We start from the raw sequence: 21,681 nt of genomic DNA on the forward strand, positions 1-21,681 counted from the left end.
GTCGAATAGAAATTTTCATACCTCCAAAAATGTCTATAATTGCCAATATCTCCTAAACTACAATAGCGAGGAATAAGCCGATACGCTCATTCGATGTAACTATTGGAGTTACACAATCTAATAGCTGAATTGTAGCTGTAGGCGCTCGGGAACATTGGAAAATCTTGGTCGAATTGAAATTTTCATACCCCCAAAATACCCTATATTTGCCAATACCTCCTAAACTACGATAGCAAGGAATAAGCCGACACGCTCATTCGATGTAACTATTGGAGTTACACAATCTAATAAAGGAGTTGTAGCTGTAGGCCCTCGGGAACATAGAAAAATCTTGGCCGAATTAAAATTTTCATACCCCAAAAAATGTCAATATTTGCCAATATCTCCTAAACTAAAATAGCGAGGAATAGGCCTATATGCTCATTCGATGTAACTATTGGAGTTACAGCATCTAATAGCTGACTTGTAACTGTAGGCCCTCGGAAACATAGAAAAATCTTGGTCAAATTTCATAAATTTTCATACCCACAAAAATGTCTATATTTGCCAATATCTCCTAAACTACAATAGCGAGGAATACGCCGATAGGCTCATTCGGTGTAACTTTTGGAGTTATACAATCTGGTAGCGGAGTTGTAGCTGTAGGCCCTCGGGAACATAGAAAAATCTTGGTCGAATTGAAATTTTCATACCCCCAAAATAGTCTATATTTGCCAATATCTCCTAAACTACATTAGCGAGGAATACGCCGATACGCTCATTCGGTGTAACTTTTGGAGTTATACAATTTGGTAGCGGAGTTGTAGCTGTAGGCCCTCGGGAACATCGAAAAATCCTGGTCAAATTGAACTTTTCATAAATTTTCATACCCCCCAAAATGTCTATATTTGCCAATATCTCCTAAACTACAATAGCGAGGAATAAGCCGATACGCTCATTCGATGTAACTATTGGAGTTACACAATCTAATAGCTGAGTTGTAGCTGTAGGCCCTCGGGAACATAGAAATATCTTGGTCAAATTGAACTTTTCATAAATTTTCGTACCCACAAAAATGTCTATATTTGCCAATATCTCCTAAACTACAATAGCGAGGAATACGCCGATAGGCTCATGCGATGTAACTTTTGGAGGTATACAATCTGGTAGCGGAGTTGTAGCTGTAGGCCCTCGGGAACATAGAAAAATCTTGGTCGAATTGAACTTTTACTAAATTTTCATACCCCCCAAAATGTCTAAATCTGCCAATATCTCCTAAACTATAATAGCGAGCAATACGCCGATAGGCTCATTCGATGTAACTTTCGGAGTGCTACAATCTGGTAGCGGAGTTGTAGCACTGGGTTTTCGGGAACATAGAAAAATCTTGGTCGAATTGAACTTTTCATAAATTTTCATACCCCCCAAAATGTCTAAATCTCCCAATATCTCTTAAACTACAATAGCGAGGAATACGCCGATAGGCTCTTTCGATGTACATTTCGGAGTGCTACAATCTGGTAGCGGAGTTGTAGCTGTGGGCCTTCATGAACATAGAAAAATCTTGGTCGAATTGAACTTTTCATAAATTTTCATATCCCCCAAAATGTCTAAATCTGCCAATATCTCCTAAACTACAATAGCGAGGAATACGCCGATAGGCTCATTCGATGTAACTTTCGGAGTGCTAGAATCTGGTAGCGGAGTTGTAGCTGTGGGTCTTCGGGAACATAAAAAAATCTTGGTCGAATTGAACTTTTCATAAATTTTCATACCCCCAAAAATGTCTAAATCTGCCAATATCTCCTGAACCACAATACCGAGGAATACGCCGATAGGCTCATTCGATGTAACTTTCGGAGTGCTACAATCTGGTAGCGGAGTTGTAGCTGTGGGTCTTCGGGAACATAAAAAAATCTTGGTCGAATTGAACTTTTCATAAATTTTCATACCCACCAAAATGTCTATATTTGCTAATATCTCTTAAACTACAATAGCGAAGAATACGCCGATAGGCTCATTCGATGTAACTTTTGGAGTTATACAATCTTGTACCGGAGTTGTAGCTGTAGGCAGACTTGTACAAACTACTGAATTTTCAAAAAGCGCAACTAGAACTATAACTAGAACTACTCAATTTTTAAGACTCGCAACTATAACTATAACTAGAACTACCCAATTTTCAAATTACGCAACTAGAACTAGAACTACTCAATTTTCAAAACTCGTAACTATAACTATAACTAGAACTAACGAAATTCAAATATCGGCAACTAACTTACTAAAACACAACTAACAAAATTTAATTCTCAATAAACTCATTCTTTTTTATTTTATTCGAATTCGGCGTTCCAGACTTCCACATGAACGTCGGTACAGCGAAATTACTGAAAAATCAGACATACAGAATTTTTCTGTAATCAGTCAGAATAAACTAAACCATTTTCTGCAGCGGTTATACTGATTGCAGCGAATCAACATGAGTCGCGAAAATGTTTTTTTCGTTGAATTTTGCCCTCTTTGGGGAATACAAAATCCCAGCATGCGAGAAAGCCCTTCCACTGGGCGCAGATGTCGCAGTCATCCCAAGAAAATCTTTCGCCAAGTTCCGTAATTCTGGCAAGTCGGTCATATTCCACCAACAGTTTAGCACATTCTGACCCAGGAGTAGTCGCTGTTCCCTGGCATACTTTTTCACCTCATACGGGCCGGATTTAACTTCAAGCGGACGACACTGAGTTGGAGGTAGAAAGTTGAAGAGTGAGATTTTCGGTTACTTGTGAGTTGGAGAGCCAGGAGGAGATGACCCAGGCAATTTCTGCAATTTCCTTTGTAAAGATACCTTGGGCGAATCCAGATCGTCTTCTCTTTGTGCCTGGGCAGGCGTGGTCGGCATCATCATCACGAATCAAATCTCGTAAGTTTAACAGACGCGACAGCTTAGTTCCGAGATAATACTCGCCAGCGCACAGCAGGAGATCACTAGTTCACATTCCAATTAGTAAACAACCTCAGCGGGAGATCGCGTGTCCCTGCGCACTGTCGATTGTTGTAAATTTGCTTAAGTTATCAGTGAACTCGGCATAATCAATGTATTAACTATGATCCTACAATGAGCATTTGATCCTTTGTCATGATCACATTAGTAACCCTCAGTAACCTCATTTGTCACGCGAGGAGAGTTCTCCCCGCGCAGGGCAGGACACACGAGTGTTTTCTAGTTGTTCGGCAACTAATATTTTTTTTTAATGCACAACTAAAACTAGAACTAGAACTAGGGAATTTTCAAAATCTGCAACTACAACTGGAACTAGAACTACGGAATTTTCAAAATCCGCAACTACAACTAGAACTAGAACTACGGAATTTTCAAAATCCGCAACTACAACTAGAACTAGAACTACTCAAAAAACTGTTAGTTAGTTGACCGTCAACTAACTAAATGTTTAGTTTGTACAAGTCTGGCTGTAGGCCATCGGGAACATAGAAAAATCTTGGTCGAATTGAACTTTTCATAAATTTTCATACCCACCAAAATGTCTATATTTGCTAATATCTCTTAAACTACAATAGCGAAGAATACGCCGATAGGCTCATTCGATGTAACTTTTATAGTTATACAATCTGGTAGCGGGGTTGTAGCTGTGGGCCTTCGGGAACATAAAAAAATCTTGGTCAAATAGAACTTTTCATAAATTTTCATACCCCCTAAATGTCTACCAGACCAAGATTTTTCTATGTTCCCGAAGGCCCACAGCTACAACTCCGCTACCAGATTGTAGCACTCCGAAAGTTACATCGAATGAGCCTATCGGCGTATACCTCGCTATTGTAGTTTAGGAGATATTGGCAGATTTAGACATTTTGGGGGGTATGAAAATTTATGAAAAGTTCAATTCGACCAAGATTTTTCTATGTTCCCGAAGGCCCACTGCTACAACTCCGCTACCAGATTGTAGCACTCCGAAAGTTACATCGAATGAGCCTATCGGCGTATTCCTCGTTATTGTAGTTTAGGAGATATTGGCAGATTTAGACATTTTGGGGGGTATGAAAATTAATGAAAAGTTCAATTCGACCAAGATTTTTCAATGTTCCCGAAGACCCACAGCTACAACTCTGCTACCAGATTGTAGCACTCCGAAAGTTACATCGGATGAGCCTATCGGCGTATTCCTCGCTATTGTAGTTCAGGAGATATTGGCAGATTAAGACATTTTGAGGGGTATGAAAATTTATGAAAAGTTCAATTCGACCAAGATTTTTCTATGTTCATGAAGGCCCACAGCTACAACTCTGCTACCAGATTGTAGCACTCCAAAAGTTACATCGAATGAGCCTATCGGCGTATTCCTCGCTATTGTAGTTTAGGAGATATTGGCAGATTTAGACATTTTGGGGGGTATGAAAATTTATGAAAAGTTCAATTCGACCATGATTTTTCTATGTTCCTGAAGACCCACAGCTACAACTCCGCTACCAGATTGTAGCACTCCGAAAGTTAGATCGAATGAGCCTATCGGCGTATTCCTCGCTATTGTAGTTTAGGAGATATTGGCAGATTTAGACATTTTGGGGGGTATGAAAATTTATGAAAAGTTCAATTCGACCAAGATTTTCCTATGTTCCCGAAGGCCCACAGCTACAACTCCGCTACCAGATTATAGCACTCCGAAAGTTACATCGAATGAGCCTATCGGCGTATTCCTCGTTATTGTAGTTTAGGAGATATTGGCAGATTTAGACATTTTGGGGGGTATGAAAATTTATGAAAAGTTCAATTCGACCAAGATTTTCCTATGTTCCCGAAGGCCCACAGCTACAACTCCGCTACCAGATTATAGCACTCCGAAAGTTACATCGAATGAGCCTATCGGCGTATTCCTCGTTATTGTAGTTTAGGAGATATTGGCAGATTTAGACATTTTGGGGGGTATGAAAATTTATGAAAAGTTCAATTCGACCAAGATTTTTCTATGTTCCCGAAGGCCCACTGCTACAACTCCGCTACCAGATTGTAGCACTCCGAAAGTTACATCGAATGAGCCTATCGGCGTATTCCTCGTTATTGTAGTTTAGGAGATATTGGCAGATTTAGACATTTTGGGGGGTATGAAAATTAATGAAAAGTTCAATTCGACCAAGATTTTCCTATGTTCCCGAAGGCCCACAGCGACAACTCCGCTACCAGATTATAGCACTCCGAAAGTTACATCGAATGAGCCTATCGGCGTATTCCTCGTTATTGTAGTTTAGGAGATATTGGCAGATTTAGACATTTTGGGGGGTATGTAAATTTATGAAAAGTTCAATTCGACCAAGATTTTTCTATGTTCCCGAAGGCCCACAGCTACAACTCCGCTACCAGATTGTAGCACTACGAAAGTTACATCGAATGAGCCTACCGGCGTATTCCTCGCTATTGTAGTTTAGGAGATATTGGCAGATTTAGACATTTTGGGGGGTATGAAAATTTATAAAAAATTCAATTCGACCAAGATTTTTCTATGTTCCCGAAGGCCCACAGCGACAACTCCGCTACCAGATTGTAGCACTCCGAAAGTTACATCGAATGAGCCAATCGGCGTATTCCTCGCTATTGTAGTTTAGGAGATATTGGCAGATTTAGACATTTTGGGGGGTATGAAAATTTATGAAAAGTTCAATTCGACCAAGATTTTTCTATGTTCTCGAAGGCCCACAGCTACAACTCCACTACCAGATTGTAGCACTCCGAAAGTTACATCGAATTAGCCTATCGGCGTATTCCTCGCTATTGTAGTTTAGGAGATATTTGCAGATTTAGACATTTTGGGTGGTATGAAAATTTATGAAAAGTTCAATTCGACCAAGATTTTTCTATGTTCACGAATGCCCACAGCTACAACCCCGCTACCAGATTGTAGCACTCCAAAAGTTACATCGAATGAGCCCATCGGCGTATTCCTCGCTATTGTAGTTTAGGAGATATTGGCAGATTTAGACATTTTGGGGGGTATGAAAATTTATGAAAAGTTCAATTCGACCAAGATTTTTCTATGTTCCCGAAGGCCCACAGCTACAACTCCGCGACCAGATTGTAGCACTCCGAAAGTTACATCGAATGAGCCTATCGGCGTATTCCTCGCTATTGTAGTTTAGGAGATATTGGCAGATTTAGACATTTTGGAGGGTATGAAAATTTATGAAAAGTTCAATTCGACCAAGATTTTTCTACGTTCCCGAAGGCCCACAGCTACAACTCCGCTACCAGATTGTAGCACTCCAAAAGTTACATCGAATGAGCCTATCGGAGTATTCCTCGCTATTGGTTAGGAGATATTGGCAGATTTAGACATTTTGGAGGGGTATGAAAATTTATGAAAAGTTCAATTCGACCAAGATTTTTCTATATTCCCGAAGGCCCACAGCTACAACTCCGCTACCAGATTGTAGCACTCCAAAAGTTACATCGAATGAGCCTATCGGCGTATTCCTCGCTATTGTAGTTTAGGAGATATTGGCAGATTTAGACATTTTGGGGGGTATGAAAATTTATGAAAAGTTCAATTCGACCAAGATTTTTCTATGTTCCCGAAGGCCCACAGCTACAACTCTGCTACCAGATTGTAGCACTCCAAAAGTTACATCGAATGAGCCTATCGGCGTATTCCTCGCTATTGTAGTTTAGGAGATATTGGCTGATTTAGACATTTTGGGGGGTATGAAAATTTATGAAAAGTTCAATTCGACCTTGATTTTTCTATGTTCCCGAAGGCCAACAGCTACAACTCCGCTAACAGATTGTAGCACTCCGAAAGTTACATCGAATGAGCCTATCGGCGTATTGCTCGCTATTATAGTTTAGGAGATATTGGCAGATTTTGACATTTTGAGGGGTATGAAAATTTATGAAAAGTTCAATTCGACCAAGATTTTTCGATGTTCCTGAAGGCCCACAGCTACAACTCCGCTACCAGATTGTAGCACTCCGAAAGTTACATCGAATGAGCCTATCGGCGTATTCCTCGCTATTGTAGTTTAGGAGATATTGGCAGATTTAGACATTTTGGGGGGTATGAAAATTTATGAAAAGTTCAATTCGACCAAGATTTTCCTATGTTCCCGAAGGCCCACAGCTATAACTCCGCTACCAGATTAAAGCACTCCGAAAGTTACATCGAATGAGCCTATCGGCGTATTCCTCGTTATTGTAGTTTAGGAGATATTGGCAGATTTAGACATTTTGGGGGGTATGAAAATTTATGAAAAGTTCAATTCGACCAAGATTTTTCTATGTTCCCGAAGGCCCACAGCTACAACTCCGCTACCAGATTGTAGCACTACGAAAGTTGCATCGAATGAGCCTACCGGCATATTCCTCGCTATTGTAGTTTAGGAGATATTGGCAGATTTAGACATTTTGGGGGGTATGAAAATTTATAAAAAATTCAATTCGACCAAGATTTTTCTATGTTCCCGAAGGCCCACAGCGACAACTCCGCTACCAGATTGTAGCACTCCGAAAGTTACATCGAATGAGCCAATCGGCGTATTCCTCGCTATTGTAGTTTAGGAGATATTGGCAGATTTAGACATTTTGGGGGGTATGAAAATTTATGAAAAGTTCAATTCGACCAAGATTTTTCTATGTTCCCGAAGACCCACAGCTACAACGCCGCTACCAGATTGTAGCACTCCGAAAGTTACATCGAATGAGCCTATCGGTGTATTCGTCGCTATTGTAGTTTAGGAGATATTGGCAGATTTAGACATTATGGGGTGGTATGAAAATTTATGAAAAGTTCAATTCGACCAAAATTTTTCTATGTTCCCAAAGGCCGACAGCTACAACTCCGCTACCAGATTGTAGCACTCCGAAAGTTACATCGAATGAGCCTATCGGCGTATTCCTCGCTATTGTAGTTTAGGAGATATTGGCAGATTTAGACATTTTGGGGGGGTATGAAAATTTATGAAAAGTTCAATTCGACCAAGATTTTTCTATGTTCCCGAAGGCCCACAGCTACAACTCTGCTACCAGATTGTAGCACTCCAAAAGTTACATCGAATGAGCCTATCGGCGTATTCCTTGCTATTGTAGTTTAGGAGATATTGGCAGATTTAGACATTTTGGGGGGGTATGAAAATTTATGAAAAGTTCAATTCGACCAAGATTTTTCTATGTTCCCGAAGGCCCACTGCTACAACTCCGCTACCAGATTGTAGCACTCCGAAAGTTACATCGAATGAGCCTATCGGCGTATTCCTCGTTATTGTAGTTTAGGAGATATTGGCAGATTTAGACATTTTGGGGGGTATGAAAATTTATGAAAAGTTCAATTCGACCAAGATTTTTCTATGTTCCCGAAGGCCCACAGCTACAACTCCGCGACCAGATTGTAGCACTCCGAAAGTTACATCGAATGAGCCTATCGGCGTATTCCTCGCTATTGTAGTTTAGGAGATATTGGCAGATTTAGACATTTTGGAGGGTATGAAAATTTATGAAAAGTTCAATTCGACCAAGATTTTTCTATGTTCCCAAAGGCAGACAGCTACAACTCCGCTACCAGATTGTAGCACTCCGAAAGTTACATCGAATGAGCCTATCGGCGTATTCCTCGCTATTGTAGTTTAGGAGATATTGGCAGATTTAGACATTTTGGGGGGTATGAAAATTTATGAAAAGTTCAATTCGACCAAGATTTTTCTATGTTCCCAAAGGCAGACAGCTACAACTCCGCTACCAGATTGTAGCACTCCAAAAGTTACATCGAATGAGCCTATCGGCGTATTCCTCGCTATTGTAGTTTAGGAGATATTGGCAGATTTAGACATTTTGGGGGGTATGAAAATTTATGAAAAGTTCAATTCGACCAAGATTTTTCTATGTTCCCGAAGGCCCACAGCTACAACCCCGCTACAAGATTGTAGCACTCCGAAAGTTACATCGAATGAGCCCATCGGCGTATTCCTCGCTATTGTAGTTTAGGAGATATTGGCAGATTTAGACATTTTGGGGGGTGTGAACATTTATGAAAAGTTCAATTCGACCAAGATTTTTCTATGTTCCCGAAGGCCCACAGCTACAACTCTGCTACCAGATTGTAGCACTCCAAAAGTTACATCGAATGAGCCTATCGGCGTATTCCTCGCTATTGTAGTTTAGGAGATATTGGCAGATTTAGACATTTTGGGGGGGTATGAAAATTTATGAAAAGTTCAATTCGACCAAGATTTTTCTATGTTCCCGAAGGCCCACTGCTACAACTCCGCTACCAGATTGTAGCACTCCGAAAGTTACATCGAATGAGCCTATCGGCGTATTCCTCGTTATTGTAGTTTAGGAGATATTGGCAGATTTAGACATTTTGGGGGGTATGAAAATTTATGAAAAGTTCAATTCGACCAAGATTTTTCTATGTTCCCGAAGGCCCACAGCTACAACTCCGCGACCAGATTGTAGCACTCCGAAAGTTACATCGAATGAGCCTATCGGCGTATTCCTCGCTATTGTAGTTTAGGAGATATTGGCAGATTTAGACATTTTGGAGGGTATGAAAATTTATGAAAAGTTCAATTCGACCAAGATTTTTCTACGTTCCCGAAGGCCCACAGCTACAACTCCGCGACCAGATTGTAGCACTCCGAAAGTTACATCGAATGAGCCTATCGGCGTATTCCTCGCTATTGTAGTTTAGGAGATATTGGCAGATTTAGACATTTTGGAGGGTATGAAAATTTATGAAAAGTTCAATTCGACCAAGATTTTTCTATGTTCCCGAAGGCCCACAGCTACAACTCTGCTACCAGATTGTAGCACTCCAAAAGTTACATTCAATGCGCCAATCGGCGTATTCCTCGCTATTGTAGTTTAGGAGATATTGGCAGATTTAGACATTTTGGGGGGTATGAAAATTTATGAAAAGTTCAATTCGACCAAGATTTTTCTATGTTCCCGAAGGCCGACAGCTACAACTCCACTACCAGATTGTAGCACTCCGAAAGTTACATCGAATGAGCCTATCGGCGTATTCCTCGCTATTGTAGTTTAGGAGATATTGGCAGATTTAGACATTTTGGAGGGTATGAAAATTTATGAAAAGTTCAATTCGACCCAGATTTTTCTACGTTCCCGAAGGACCACAGCTACAACTCTGCTACCAGATTGTAGCACTCCGAAAGTTACATCGAATGAGCCTATCGGCGTATTCCTCGCTATTGTAGTTTAGGAGATATTGGCAGATTTAGACATTTTGGGGGGTATGAAAATTTATGAAAAGTTCAATTCGACAAAGATTTTTCTATGTTCCCGAAGGCCCACAGCTACAACTCCGCTACCAGATTGTAGCACCCCGAAAGTTACATCGAATGAGCCTATCGGCGTATTCCTCGCTATTGTAGTTTAGGAGATATTGGCAGATTTAGACATTTTGGGGGGTATGAAAATTTATGAAAAGTTCAATTCGACCAAGATTTTTCTATGTTCCCAAAGGCAGACAGCTACAACTCCGCTACCAGATTGTAGCACTCCGAAAGTTACATCGAATGAGCCTATCGGCGTATTCCTCGCTATTGTAGTTTAGGAGATATTGGCAGATTTAGACATTTTGGGGGGTATGAAAATTTATGAAAAGTTCAATTCGACCAAGATTTTTCTATGTTCCCGAAGGCCCACAGCTACAACTCTGCTACCAGATTGTAGCACCCCGAAAGTTACATCGAATGAGCCTATCGGAGTATTCCTCGCTATTGTAGTTTAGGAGATATTGGCAGATTTAGACATTTTGGGGGGTATGAAAATTTATGAAAAGTTCAATTCGACAAAGATTTTTCTATGTTCCCGAAGGCCCACAGCTACAACTCCGCTACCAGATTGTAGCACCCCGAAAGTTACATCGAATGAGCCTATCGGCGTATTCCTCGCTATTGTAGTTTAGGAGATATTGGCAGATTTAGACATTTTGGGGGGTATGAAAATTTATGAAAAGTTCAATTCGACCAAGATTTTTCTATGTTCCCAAAGGCAGACAGCTACAACTCCGCTACCAGATTGTAGCACTCCGAAAGTTACATCGAATGAGCCTATCGGCGTATTCCTCGCTATTGTAGTTTAGGAGATATTGGCAGATTTAGACATTTTGGGGGGTATGAAAATTGATGAAAAGTTCAATTCGACCAAGATTTTTCTATGTTCCCGAAGGCCCACTGCTACAACTCCGCTACCAGATTGTAGCACCCCGAAAGTTACATCGAATGAGCCTATCGGCGTATTCCTCGCTATTGTAGTTTAGGAGATATTGGCAGATTTAGACATTTTGGGGGGTATGAAAATTTATGAAAAGTTCAATTCGACCAAGATTTTTCTATGTTCCCAAAGGCAGACAGCTACAACTCCGCTACCAGATTGTAGCACTCCGAAAGTTACATCGAATGAGCCTATCGGCGTATTCCTCGCTATTGTAGTTTAGGAGATATTGGCAGATTTAGACATTTTGGGGGGTATGAAAATTTATGAGAAGTTCAATTCGACCAAGATTTTTCTATGTTCCCGAAGGCCCACAGCTACAACTCTGCTACCAGATTGTAGCACCCCGAAAGTTACATCGAATGAGCCTATCGGAGTATTCCTCGCTATTGGTTAGGAGATATTGGCAGATTTAGACATTTTGGAGGGGTATGAAAATTTATGAAAAGTTCAATTCGACCAAGATTTTTCTATATTCCTGAAGGCCCACAGCTACAACTCCGCTCCCAGATTGTAGCACTCCAAAAGTTACATCGAATGAGCCTATCGGCGTATTCCTCGCTATTGTAGTTTAGGAGATATTGGCAGATTTAGACATTTTGGGGGGTATGAAAATTTATGAAAAGTTCAATTCGACCAAGATTTTTCTATGTTCCCGAAGGCCCACAGCTACAACCCCGCTACAAGATTGTAGCACTCCGAAAGTTACATCGAATGAGCCCATCGGCGTATTCCTCGCTATTGTAGTTTAGGAGATATTGGCAGATTTAGACATTTTGGGGGGTGTGAACATTTATGAAAAGTTCAATTCGACCAAGATTTTTCTATGTTCCCGAAGGCCCACTGCTACAACTCCGCTACCAGATTGTAGCACCCCGAAAGTTACATCGAATGAGCCTATCGGCGTATTCCTCGCTATTGTAGTTTAGGAGATATTGGCAGATTTAGACATTTTGGGGGGTATGAAAATTTATGAAAAGTTCAATTCGACCAAGATTTTTCTATGTTCCCAAAGGCAGACAGCTACAACTCCGCTACCAGATTGTAGCACTCCGAAAGTTACATCGAATGAGCCTATCGGCGTATTCCTCGCTATTGTAGTTTAGGAGATATTGGCAGATTTAGACATTTTGGGGGGTATGAAAATTTATGAAAAGTTCAATTCGACCAAGATTTTTCTATGTTCCCAAAGGCAGACAGCTACAACTCCGCTACCAGATTGTAGCACTCCAAAAGTTACATCGAATGAGCCTATCGGCGTATTCCTCGCTATTGTAGTTTAGGAGATATTGGCAGATTTAGACATTTTGGGGGGTATGAAAATTTATGAAAAGTTCAATTCGACCAAGATTTTTCTATGTTCCCGAAGGCCCACAGCTACAACCCCGCTACAAGATTGTAGCACTCCGAAAGTTACATCGAATGAGCCCATCGGCGTATTCCTCGCTATTGTAGTTTAGGAGATATTGGCAGATTTAGACATTTTGGGGGGTGTGAACATTTATGAAAAGTTCAATTCGACCAAGATTTTTCTATGTTCCCGAAGGCCCACAGCTACAACTCTGCTACCAGATTGTAGCACTCCAAAAGTTACATCGAATGAGCCTATCGGCGTATTCCTCGCTATTGTAGTTTAGGAGATATTGGCAGATTTAGACATTTTGGGGGGGTATGAAAATTTATGAAAAGTTCAATTCGACCAAGATTTTTCTATGTTCCCGAAGGCCCACTGCTACAACTCCGCTACCAGATTGTAGCACTCCGAAAGTTACATCGAATGAGCCTATCGGCGTATTCCTCGTTATTGTAGTTTAGGAGATATTGGCAGATTTAGACATTTTGGGGGGTATGAAAATTTATGAAAAGTTCAATTCGACCAAGATTTTTCTATGTTCCCGAAGGCCCACAGCTACAACTCCGCGACCAGATTGTAGCACTCCGAAAGTTACATCGAATGAGCCTATCGGCGTATTCCTCGCTATTGTAGTTTAGGAGATATTGGCAGATTTAGACATTTTGGAGGGTATGAAAATTTATGAAAAGTTCAATTCGACCAAGATTTTTCTACGTTCCCGAAGGCCCACAGCTACAACTCCGCGACCAGATTGTAGCACTCCGAAAGTTACATCGAATGAGCCTATCGGCGTATTCCTCGCTATTGTAGTTTAGGAGATATTGGCAGATTTAGACATTTTGGAGGGTATGAAAATTTATGAAAAGTTCAATTCGACCAAGATTTTTCTATGTTCCCGAAGGCCCACAGCTACAACTCTGCTACCAGATTGTAGCACTCCAAAAGTTACATTCAATGCGCCAATCGGCGTATTCCTCGCTATTGTAGTTTAGGAGATATTGGCAGATTTAGACATTTTGGGGGGTATGAAAATTTATGAAAAGTTCAATTCGACCAAGATTTTTCTATGTTCCCGAAGGCCGACAGCTACAACTCCACTACCAGATTGTAGCACTCCGAAAGTTACATCGAATGAGCCTATCGGCGTATTCCTCGCTATTGTAGTTTAGGAGATATTGGCAGATTTAGACATTTTGGAGGGTATGAAAATTTATGAAAAGTTCAATTCGACCCAGATTTTTCTACGTTCCCGAAGGACCACAGCTACAACTCTGCTACCAGATTGTAGCACTCCGAAAGTTACATCGAATGAGCCTATCGGCGTATTCCTCGCTATTGTAGTTTAGGAGATATTGGCAGATTTAGACATTTTGGGGGGTATGAAAATTTATGAAAAGTTCAATTCGACAAAGATTTTTCTATGTTCCCGAAGGCCCACAGCTACAACTCCGCTACCAGATTGTAGCACCCCGAAAGTTACATCGAATGAGCCTATCGGCGTATTCCTCGCTATTGTAGTTTAGGAGATATTGGCAGATTTAGACATTTTGGGGGGTATGAAAATTTATGAAAAGTTCAATTCGACCAAGATTTTTCTATGTTCCCAAAGGCAGACAGCTACAACTCCGCTACCAGATTGTAGCACTCCGAAAGTTACATCGAATGAGCCTATCGGCGTATTCCTCGCTATTGTAGTTTAGGAGATATTGGCAGATTTAGACATTTTGGGGGGTATGAAAATTTATGAAAAGTTCAATTCGACCAAGATTTTTCTATGTTCCCGAAGGCCCACAGCTACAACTCTGCTACCAGATTGTAGCACCCCGAAAGTTACATCGAATGAGCCTATCGGAGTATTCCTCGCTATTGTAGTTTAGGAGATATTGGCAGATTTAGACATTTTGGGGGGTATGAAAATTTATGAAAAGTTCAATTCGACAAAGATTTTTCTATGTTCCCGAAGGCCCACAGCTACAACTCCGCTACCAGATTGTAGCACCCCGAAAGTTACATCGAATGAGCCTATCGGCGTATTCCTCGCTATTGTAGTTTAGGAGATATTGGCAGATTTAGACATTTTGGGGGGTATGAAAATTTATGAAAAGTTCAATTCGACCAAGATTTTTCTATGTTCCCAAAGGCAGACAGCTACAACTCCGCTACCAGATTGTAGCACTCCGAAAGTTACATCGAATGAGCCTATCGGCGTATTCCTCGCTATTGTAGTTTAGGAGATATTGGCAGATTTAGACATTTTGGGGGGTATGAAAATTGATGAAAAGTTCAATTCGACCAAGATTTTTCTATGTTCCCGAAGGCCCACTGCTACAACTCCGCTACCAGATTGTAGCACCCCGAAAGTTACATCGAATGAGCCTATCGGCGTATTCCTCGCTATTGTAGTTTAGGAGATATTGGCAGATTTAGACATTTTGGGGGGTATGAAAATTTATGAAAAGTTCAATTCGACCAAGATTTTTCTATGTTCCCAAAGGCAGACAGCTACAACTCCGCTACCAGATTGTAGCACTCCGAAAGTTACATCGAATGAGCCTATCGGCGTATTCCTCGCTATTGTAGTTTAGGAGATATTGGCAGATTTAGACATTTTGGGGGGTATGAAAATTTATGAGAAGTTCAATTCGACCAAGATTTTTCTATGTTCCCGAAGGCCCACAGCTACAACTCTGCTACCAGATTGTAGCACCCCGAAAGTTACATCGAATGAGCCTATCGGAGTATTCCTCGCTATTGGTTAGGAGATATTGGCAGATTTAGACATTTTGGAGGGGTATGAAAATTTATGAAAAGTTCAATTCGACCAAGATTTTTCTATATTCCTGAAGGCCCACAGCTACAACTCCGCTCCCAGATTGTAGCACTCCAAAAGTTACATCGAATGAGCCTATCGGCGTATTCCTCGCTATTGTAGTTTAGGAGATATTGGCAGATTTAGACATTTTGGGGGGTATGAAAATTTATGAAAAGTTCAATTCGACCAAGATTTTTCTATGTTCCCGAAGGCCCACAGCTACAACCCCGCTACAAGATTGTAGCACTCCGAAAGTTACATCGAATGAGCCCATCGGCGTATTCCTCGCTATTGTAGTTTAGGAGATATTGGCAGATTTAGACATTTTGGGGGGTGTGAACATTTATGAAAAGTTCAATTCGACCAAGATTTTTCTATGTTCCCGAAGGCCCACAGCTACAACTCTGCTACCAGATTGTAGCACTCCAAAAGTTACATCGAATGAGCCTATCGGCGTATTCCTCGCTATTGTAGTTTAGGAGATATTGGCAGATTTAGACATTTTGGGGGGGTATGAAAATTTATGAAAAGTTCAATTCGACCAAGATTTTTCTATGTTCCCGAAGGCCCACTGCTACAACTCCGCTACCAGATTGTAGCACTCCGAAAGTTACATCGAATGAGCCTATCGGCGTATTCCTCGTTATTGTAGTTTAGGAGATATTGGCAGATTTAGACATTTTGGGGGGTATGAAAATTTATGAAAAGTTCAATTCGACCAAGATTTTTCTATGTTCCCGAAGGCCCACAGCTACAACTCCGCGACCAGATTGTAGCACTCCGAAAGTTACATCGAATGAGCCTATCGGCGTATTCCTCGCTATTGTAGTTTAGGAGATATTGGCAGATTTAGACATTTTGGAGGGTATGAAAATTTATGAAAAGTTCAATTCGACCAAGATTTTTCTACGTTCCCGAAGGCCCACAGCTACAACTCCGCGACCAGATTGTAGCACTCCGAAAGTTACATCGAATGAGCCTATCGGCGTATTCCTCGCTATTGTAGTTTAGGAGATATTGGCAGATTTAGACATTTTGGAGGGTATGAAAATTTATGAAAAGTTCAATTCGACCAAGATTTTTCTATGTTCCCGAAGGCCCACAGCTACAACTCCGCTACAAGATTGTAGCACTACGAAAGTTACATCGAATGAGCCTACCGGCGTATTCCTCGCTATTGTAGCTTAGGAGATATTGGCAGATTTAGACATTTTGGGGGGTATGAAAATTTATAAAAAATTCAATTCGACCAAGATTTTTCTATATTCCCGAAGGCCCACAGCTACAACTCCGCTACCAGATTGTAGCACTCCAAAAGGTACATCGAATGAGCCTATCGGCGTATTCCTCGCTATTGTAGTTTAGGAGATATTGGCAGATTTAGACATTTTGGGGGGTATGAAAATTTATAAAAAATTCAATTCGACCAAGATTTTTCTATGTTCCCGAAGGCCCACACCTACAACTCCGCTACAAGATTGTAGCACTACGAAAGTTACATCGAATGAGCCTACCGGCGTATTCCTCGCTATTGTAGTTTAGGAGATATTGGCAGATTTAGACATTTTGGGGGGTATGAAAATTTATAAAAAATTCAATTCGACCAAGATTTTTCTATGTTCCCGAAGGCCCACACCTACAACTCCGCTACAAGATTGTAGCACTACGAAAGTTACATCGAATGAGCCTACCGGCGTATTCCTCGCTATTGTAGCTTAGGAGATATTGGCAGATTTAGACATTTTGGGGGGTATGAAAATTTATAAAAAATTCAATTCGACCAAGATTTTTTTATGTTCCCGAAGGCCCACAGCTACAACTCCGCTACCAGATTGTAGCACTCCGAAAGCTACATCGAATGAACCAATCGGCGTATTCCTCGCTATTGTAGTTTAGGAGATATTGGCAGATTTAGACATTTTGGGGGGTATGAAAATTTATGAAAAGTTCAATTCGACAAAGATTTTTCTATGTTCCCGAAGGCCCACAGCTACAACTCCGCTACCAGATTGTAGCACCCCGAAAGTTACATCGAATGAGCCTATCGGCGTATTCCTCGCTATTGTAGTTTAGGAGATATTGGCAGATTTAGACATTTTGGGGGGTATGAAAATTTATGAAAAGTTCAATTCGACCAAGATTTTTCTATGTTCCCAAAGGCAGACAGCTACAACTCCGCTACCAGATTGTAGCACTCCGAAAGTTACATCGAATGAGCCTATCGGCGTATTCCTCGCTATTGTAGTTTAGGAGATATTGGCAGATTTAGACATTTTGGGGGGTATGAAAATTTATGAAAAGTTCAATTCGACCAAGATTTTTCTATGTTCCCGAAGGCCCACAGCTACAACTCTGCTACCAGATTGTAGCACCCCGAAAGTTACATCGAATGAGCCTATCGGAGTATTCCTCGCTATTGTAGTTTAGGAGATATTGGCAGATTTAGACATTTTGGGGGGTATGAAAATTTATGAAAAGTTCAATTCGACAAAGATTTTTCTATGTTCCCGAAGGCCCACAGCTACAACTCCGCTACCAAATTGTAGCACCCCGAAAGTTACATCGAATGAGCCTATCGGCGTATTCCTCGCTATTGTAGTTTAGGAGATATTGGCAGATTTAGACATTTTGGGGGGTATGAAAATTTATGAAAAGTTCAATTCGACCAAGATTTTTCTATGTTCCCAAAGGCAGACAGCTACAACTCCGCTACCAGATTGTAGCACTCCGAAAGTTACATCGAATGAGCCTATCGGCGTATTCCTCGCTATTGTAGTTTAGGAGATATTGGCAGATTTAGACATTTTGGGGGGTATGAAAATTGATGAAAAGTTCAATTCGACCAAGATTTTTCTATGTTCCCGAAGGCCCACTGCTACAACTCCGCTACCAGATTGTAGCACCCCGAAAGTTACATCGAATGAGCCTATCGGCGTATTCCTCGCTATTGTAGTTTAGGAGATATTGGCAGATTTAGACATTTTGGGGGGTATGAAAATTTATGAAAAGTTCAATTCGACCAAGATTTTTCTATGTTCCCAAAGGCAGACAGCTACAACTCCGCTACCAGATTGTAGCACTCCGAAAGTTACATCGAATGAGCCTATCGGCGTATTCCTCGCTATTGTAGTTTAGGAGATATTGGCAGATTTAGACATTTTGGGGGGTATGAAAATTTATGAAAAGTTCAATTCGACCAAGATTTTTCTATGTTCCCAAAGGCAGACAGCTACAACTCCGCTACCAGATTGTAGCACTCCAAAAGTTACATCGAATGAGCCTATCGGCGTATTCCTCGCTATTGTAGTTTAGGAGATATTGGCAGATTTAGACATTTTGGGGGGTATGAAAATTTATGAAAAGTTCAATTCGACCAAGATTTTTCTATGTTCCCGAAGGCCCACAGCTACAACCCCGCTACAAGATTGTAGCACTCCGAAAGTTACATCGAATGAGCCCATCGGCGTATTCCTCGCTATTGTAGTTTAGGAGATATTGGCAGATTTAGACATTTTGGGGGGTGTGAACATTTATGAAAAGTTCAATTCGACCAAGATTTTTCTATGTTCCCGAAGGCCCACAGCTACAACTCTGCTACCAGATTGTAGCACTCCAAAAGTTACATCGAATGAGCCTATCGGCGTATTCCTCGCTATTGTAGTTTAGGAGATATTGGCAGATTTAGACATTTTGGGGGGGTATGAAAATTTATGAAAAGTTCAATTCGACCAAGATTTTTCTATGTTCCCGAAGGCCCACTGCTACAACTCCGCTACCAGATTGTAGCACTCCGAAAGTTACATCGAATGAGCCTATCGGCGTATTCCTCGTTATTGTAGTTTAGGAGATATTGGCAGATTTAGACATTTTGGGGGGTATGAAAATTTATGAAAAGTTCAATTCGACCAAGATTTTTCTATGTTCCCGAAGGCCCACAGCTACAACTCCGCGACCAGATTGTAGCACTCCGAAAGTTACATCGAATGAGCCTATCGGCGTATTCCTCGCTATTGTAGTTTAGGAGATATTGGCAGATTTAGACATTTTGGAGGGTATGAAAATTTATGAAAAGTTCAATTCGACCAAGATTTTTCTACGTTCCCGAAGGCCCACAGCTACAACTCCGCGACCAGATTGTAGCACTCCGAAAGTTACATCGAATGAGCCTATCGGCGTATTCCTCGCTATTGTAGTTTAGGAGATATTGGCAGATTTAGACATTTTGGAGGGTATGAAAATTTATGAAAAGTTCAATTCGACCAAGATTTTTCTATGTTCCCGAAGGCCCACAGCTACAACTCTGCTACCAGATTGTAGCACTCCAAAAGTTACATTCAATGCGCCAATCGGCGTATTCCTCGCTATTGTAGTTTAGGAGATATTGGCAGATTTAGACATTTTGGGGGGTATGAAAATTTATGAAAAGTTCAATTCGACCAAGATTTTTCTATGTTCCCGAAGGCCGACAGCTACAACTCCACTACCAGATTGTAGCACTCCGAAAGTTACATCGAATGAGCCTATCGGCGTATTCCTCGCTATTGTAGTTTAGGAGATATTGGCAGATTTAGACATTTTGGAGGGTATGAAAATTTATGAAAAGTTCAATTCGACCCAGATTTTTCTACGTTCCCGAAGGACCACAGCTACAACTCTGCTACCAGATTGTAGCACTCCGAAAGTTACATCGAATGAGCCTATCGGCGTATTCCTCGCTATTGTAGTTTAGGAGATATTGGCAGATTTAGACATTTTGGGGGGTATGAAAATTTATGAAAAGTTCAATTCGACCCAGATTTTTCTATGTTCCCGAAGGCCCACAGCTACAACTCTGCTACCAGATTGTAGCACTCCGAAAGTTACATCGAATGAGCCTATCGGAGTATTCCTCGCTATTGTAGTTTAGGAGATATTGGCAGATTTAGACATTTTGGAGGGGTATGAAAATTTATGAAAAGTTCAATTCGACCAAGATTTTTCTATATTCCCGAAGGCCCACAGCTACAACTCCGCTACCAGATTGTAGCACTCCAAAAGGTACATCGAATGAGCCTATCGGCGTATTCCTCGCTATTGTAGTTTAGGAGATATTGGCAGATTTAGACATTTTGGGGGGTATGAAAATTTATAAAAAATTCAATTCGACCAAGATTTTTCTATGTTCCCGAAGGCCCACACCTACAACTCCGCTACAAGATTGTAGCACTACGAAAGTTACATCGAATGAGCCTACCGGCGTATTCCTCGCTATTGTAGTTTAGGAGATATTGGCAGATTTAGACATTTTGGGGGGTATGAAAATTTATAAAAAATTCAATTCGACCAAGATTTTTCTATGTTCCCGAAGGCCCACAGCTACAACTCCGCTACCAGATTGTAGCACTCCGAAAGCTACATCGAATGAGCCAATCGGCGTATTCCTCGCTATTGTAGTTTAGGAGATATTGGCAGATTTAGACATTTTGGGGGGTATGAAAATTTATGAAAAGTTCAATTCGACAAAGATTTTTCTATGTTCCCGAAGGCCCACAGCTACAACTCCGCTACCAGATTGTAGCACCCCGAAAGTTACATCGAATGAGCCTATCGGCGTATTCCTCGCTATTGTAGTTTAGGAGATATTGGCAGATTTAGACATTTTGGGGGGTATGAAAATTTATGAAAAGTTCAATTCGACCAAGATTTTTCTATGTTCCCAAAGGCAGACAGCTACAACTCCGCTACCAGATTGTAGCACTCCGAAAGTTACATCGAATGAGCCTATCGGCGTATTCCTCGCTATTGTAGTTTAGGAGATATTGGCAGATTTAGACATTTTGGGGGGTATGAAAATTTATGAAAAGTTCAATTCGACCAAGATTTTTCTATGTTCCCGAAGGCCCACAGCTACAACTCTGCTACCAGATTGTAGCACCCCGAAAGTTACATCGAATGAGCCTATCGGAGTATTCCTCGCTATTGGTTAGGAGATATTGGCAGATTTAGACATTTTGGAGGGGTATGAAAATTTATGAAAAGTTCAATTCGACCAAGATTTTTCTATATTCCTGAAGGCCCACAGCTACAACTCCGCTCGCAGATTGTAGCACTCCAAAAGTTACATCGAATGAGCCTATCGGCGTATTCCTCGCTATTGTAGTTTAGGAGATATTGGCAGATTTAGACATTTTGGGGGGTATGAAAATTTATGAAAAGTTCAATTCGACCAAGATTTTTCTATGTTCCCGAAGGCCCACAGCTACAACCCCGCTACAAGATTGTAGCACTCCGAAAGTTACATCGAATGAGCCCATCGGCGTATTCCTC

General features: G+C 41.0%; 1 long non-coding RNA gene across 1 annotated transcript in view; it reads right to left on the reverse strand.

Annotated features, from left to right (window-relative positions):
* Positions 1 to 21,681, reverse strand: part of LOC145441029 (uncharacterized) — a 416,627-nt gene that overhangs the window by 221,544 nt on the left and 173,402 nt on the right. The window lies entirely within an intron of this gene.

The sequence above is a fragment of the Botryllus schlosseri genome, chromosome 6, assembly GCF_051294905.1.
Source record: "Botryllus schlosseri isolate E-star chromosome 6, Bs_hap1, whole genome shotgun sequence".
Lineage (NCBI taxonomy): Eukaryota > Metazoa > Chordata > Ascidiacea > Stolidobranchia > Styelidae > Botryllus > Botryllus schlosseri.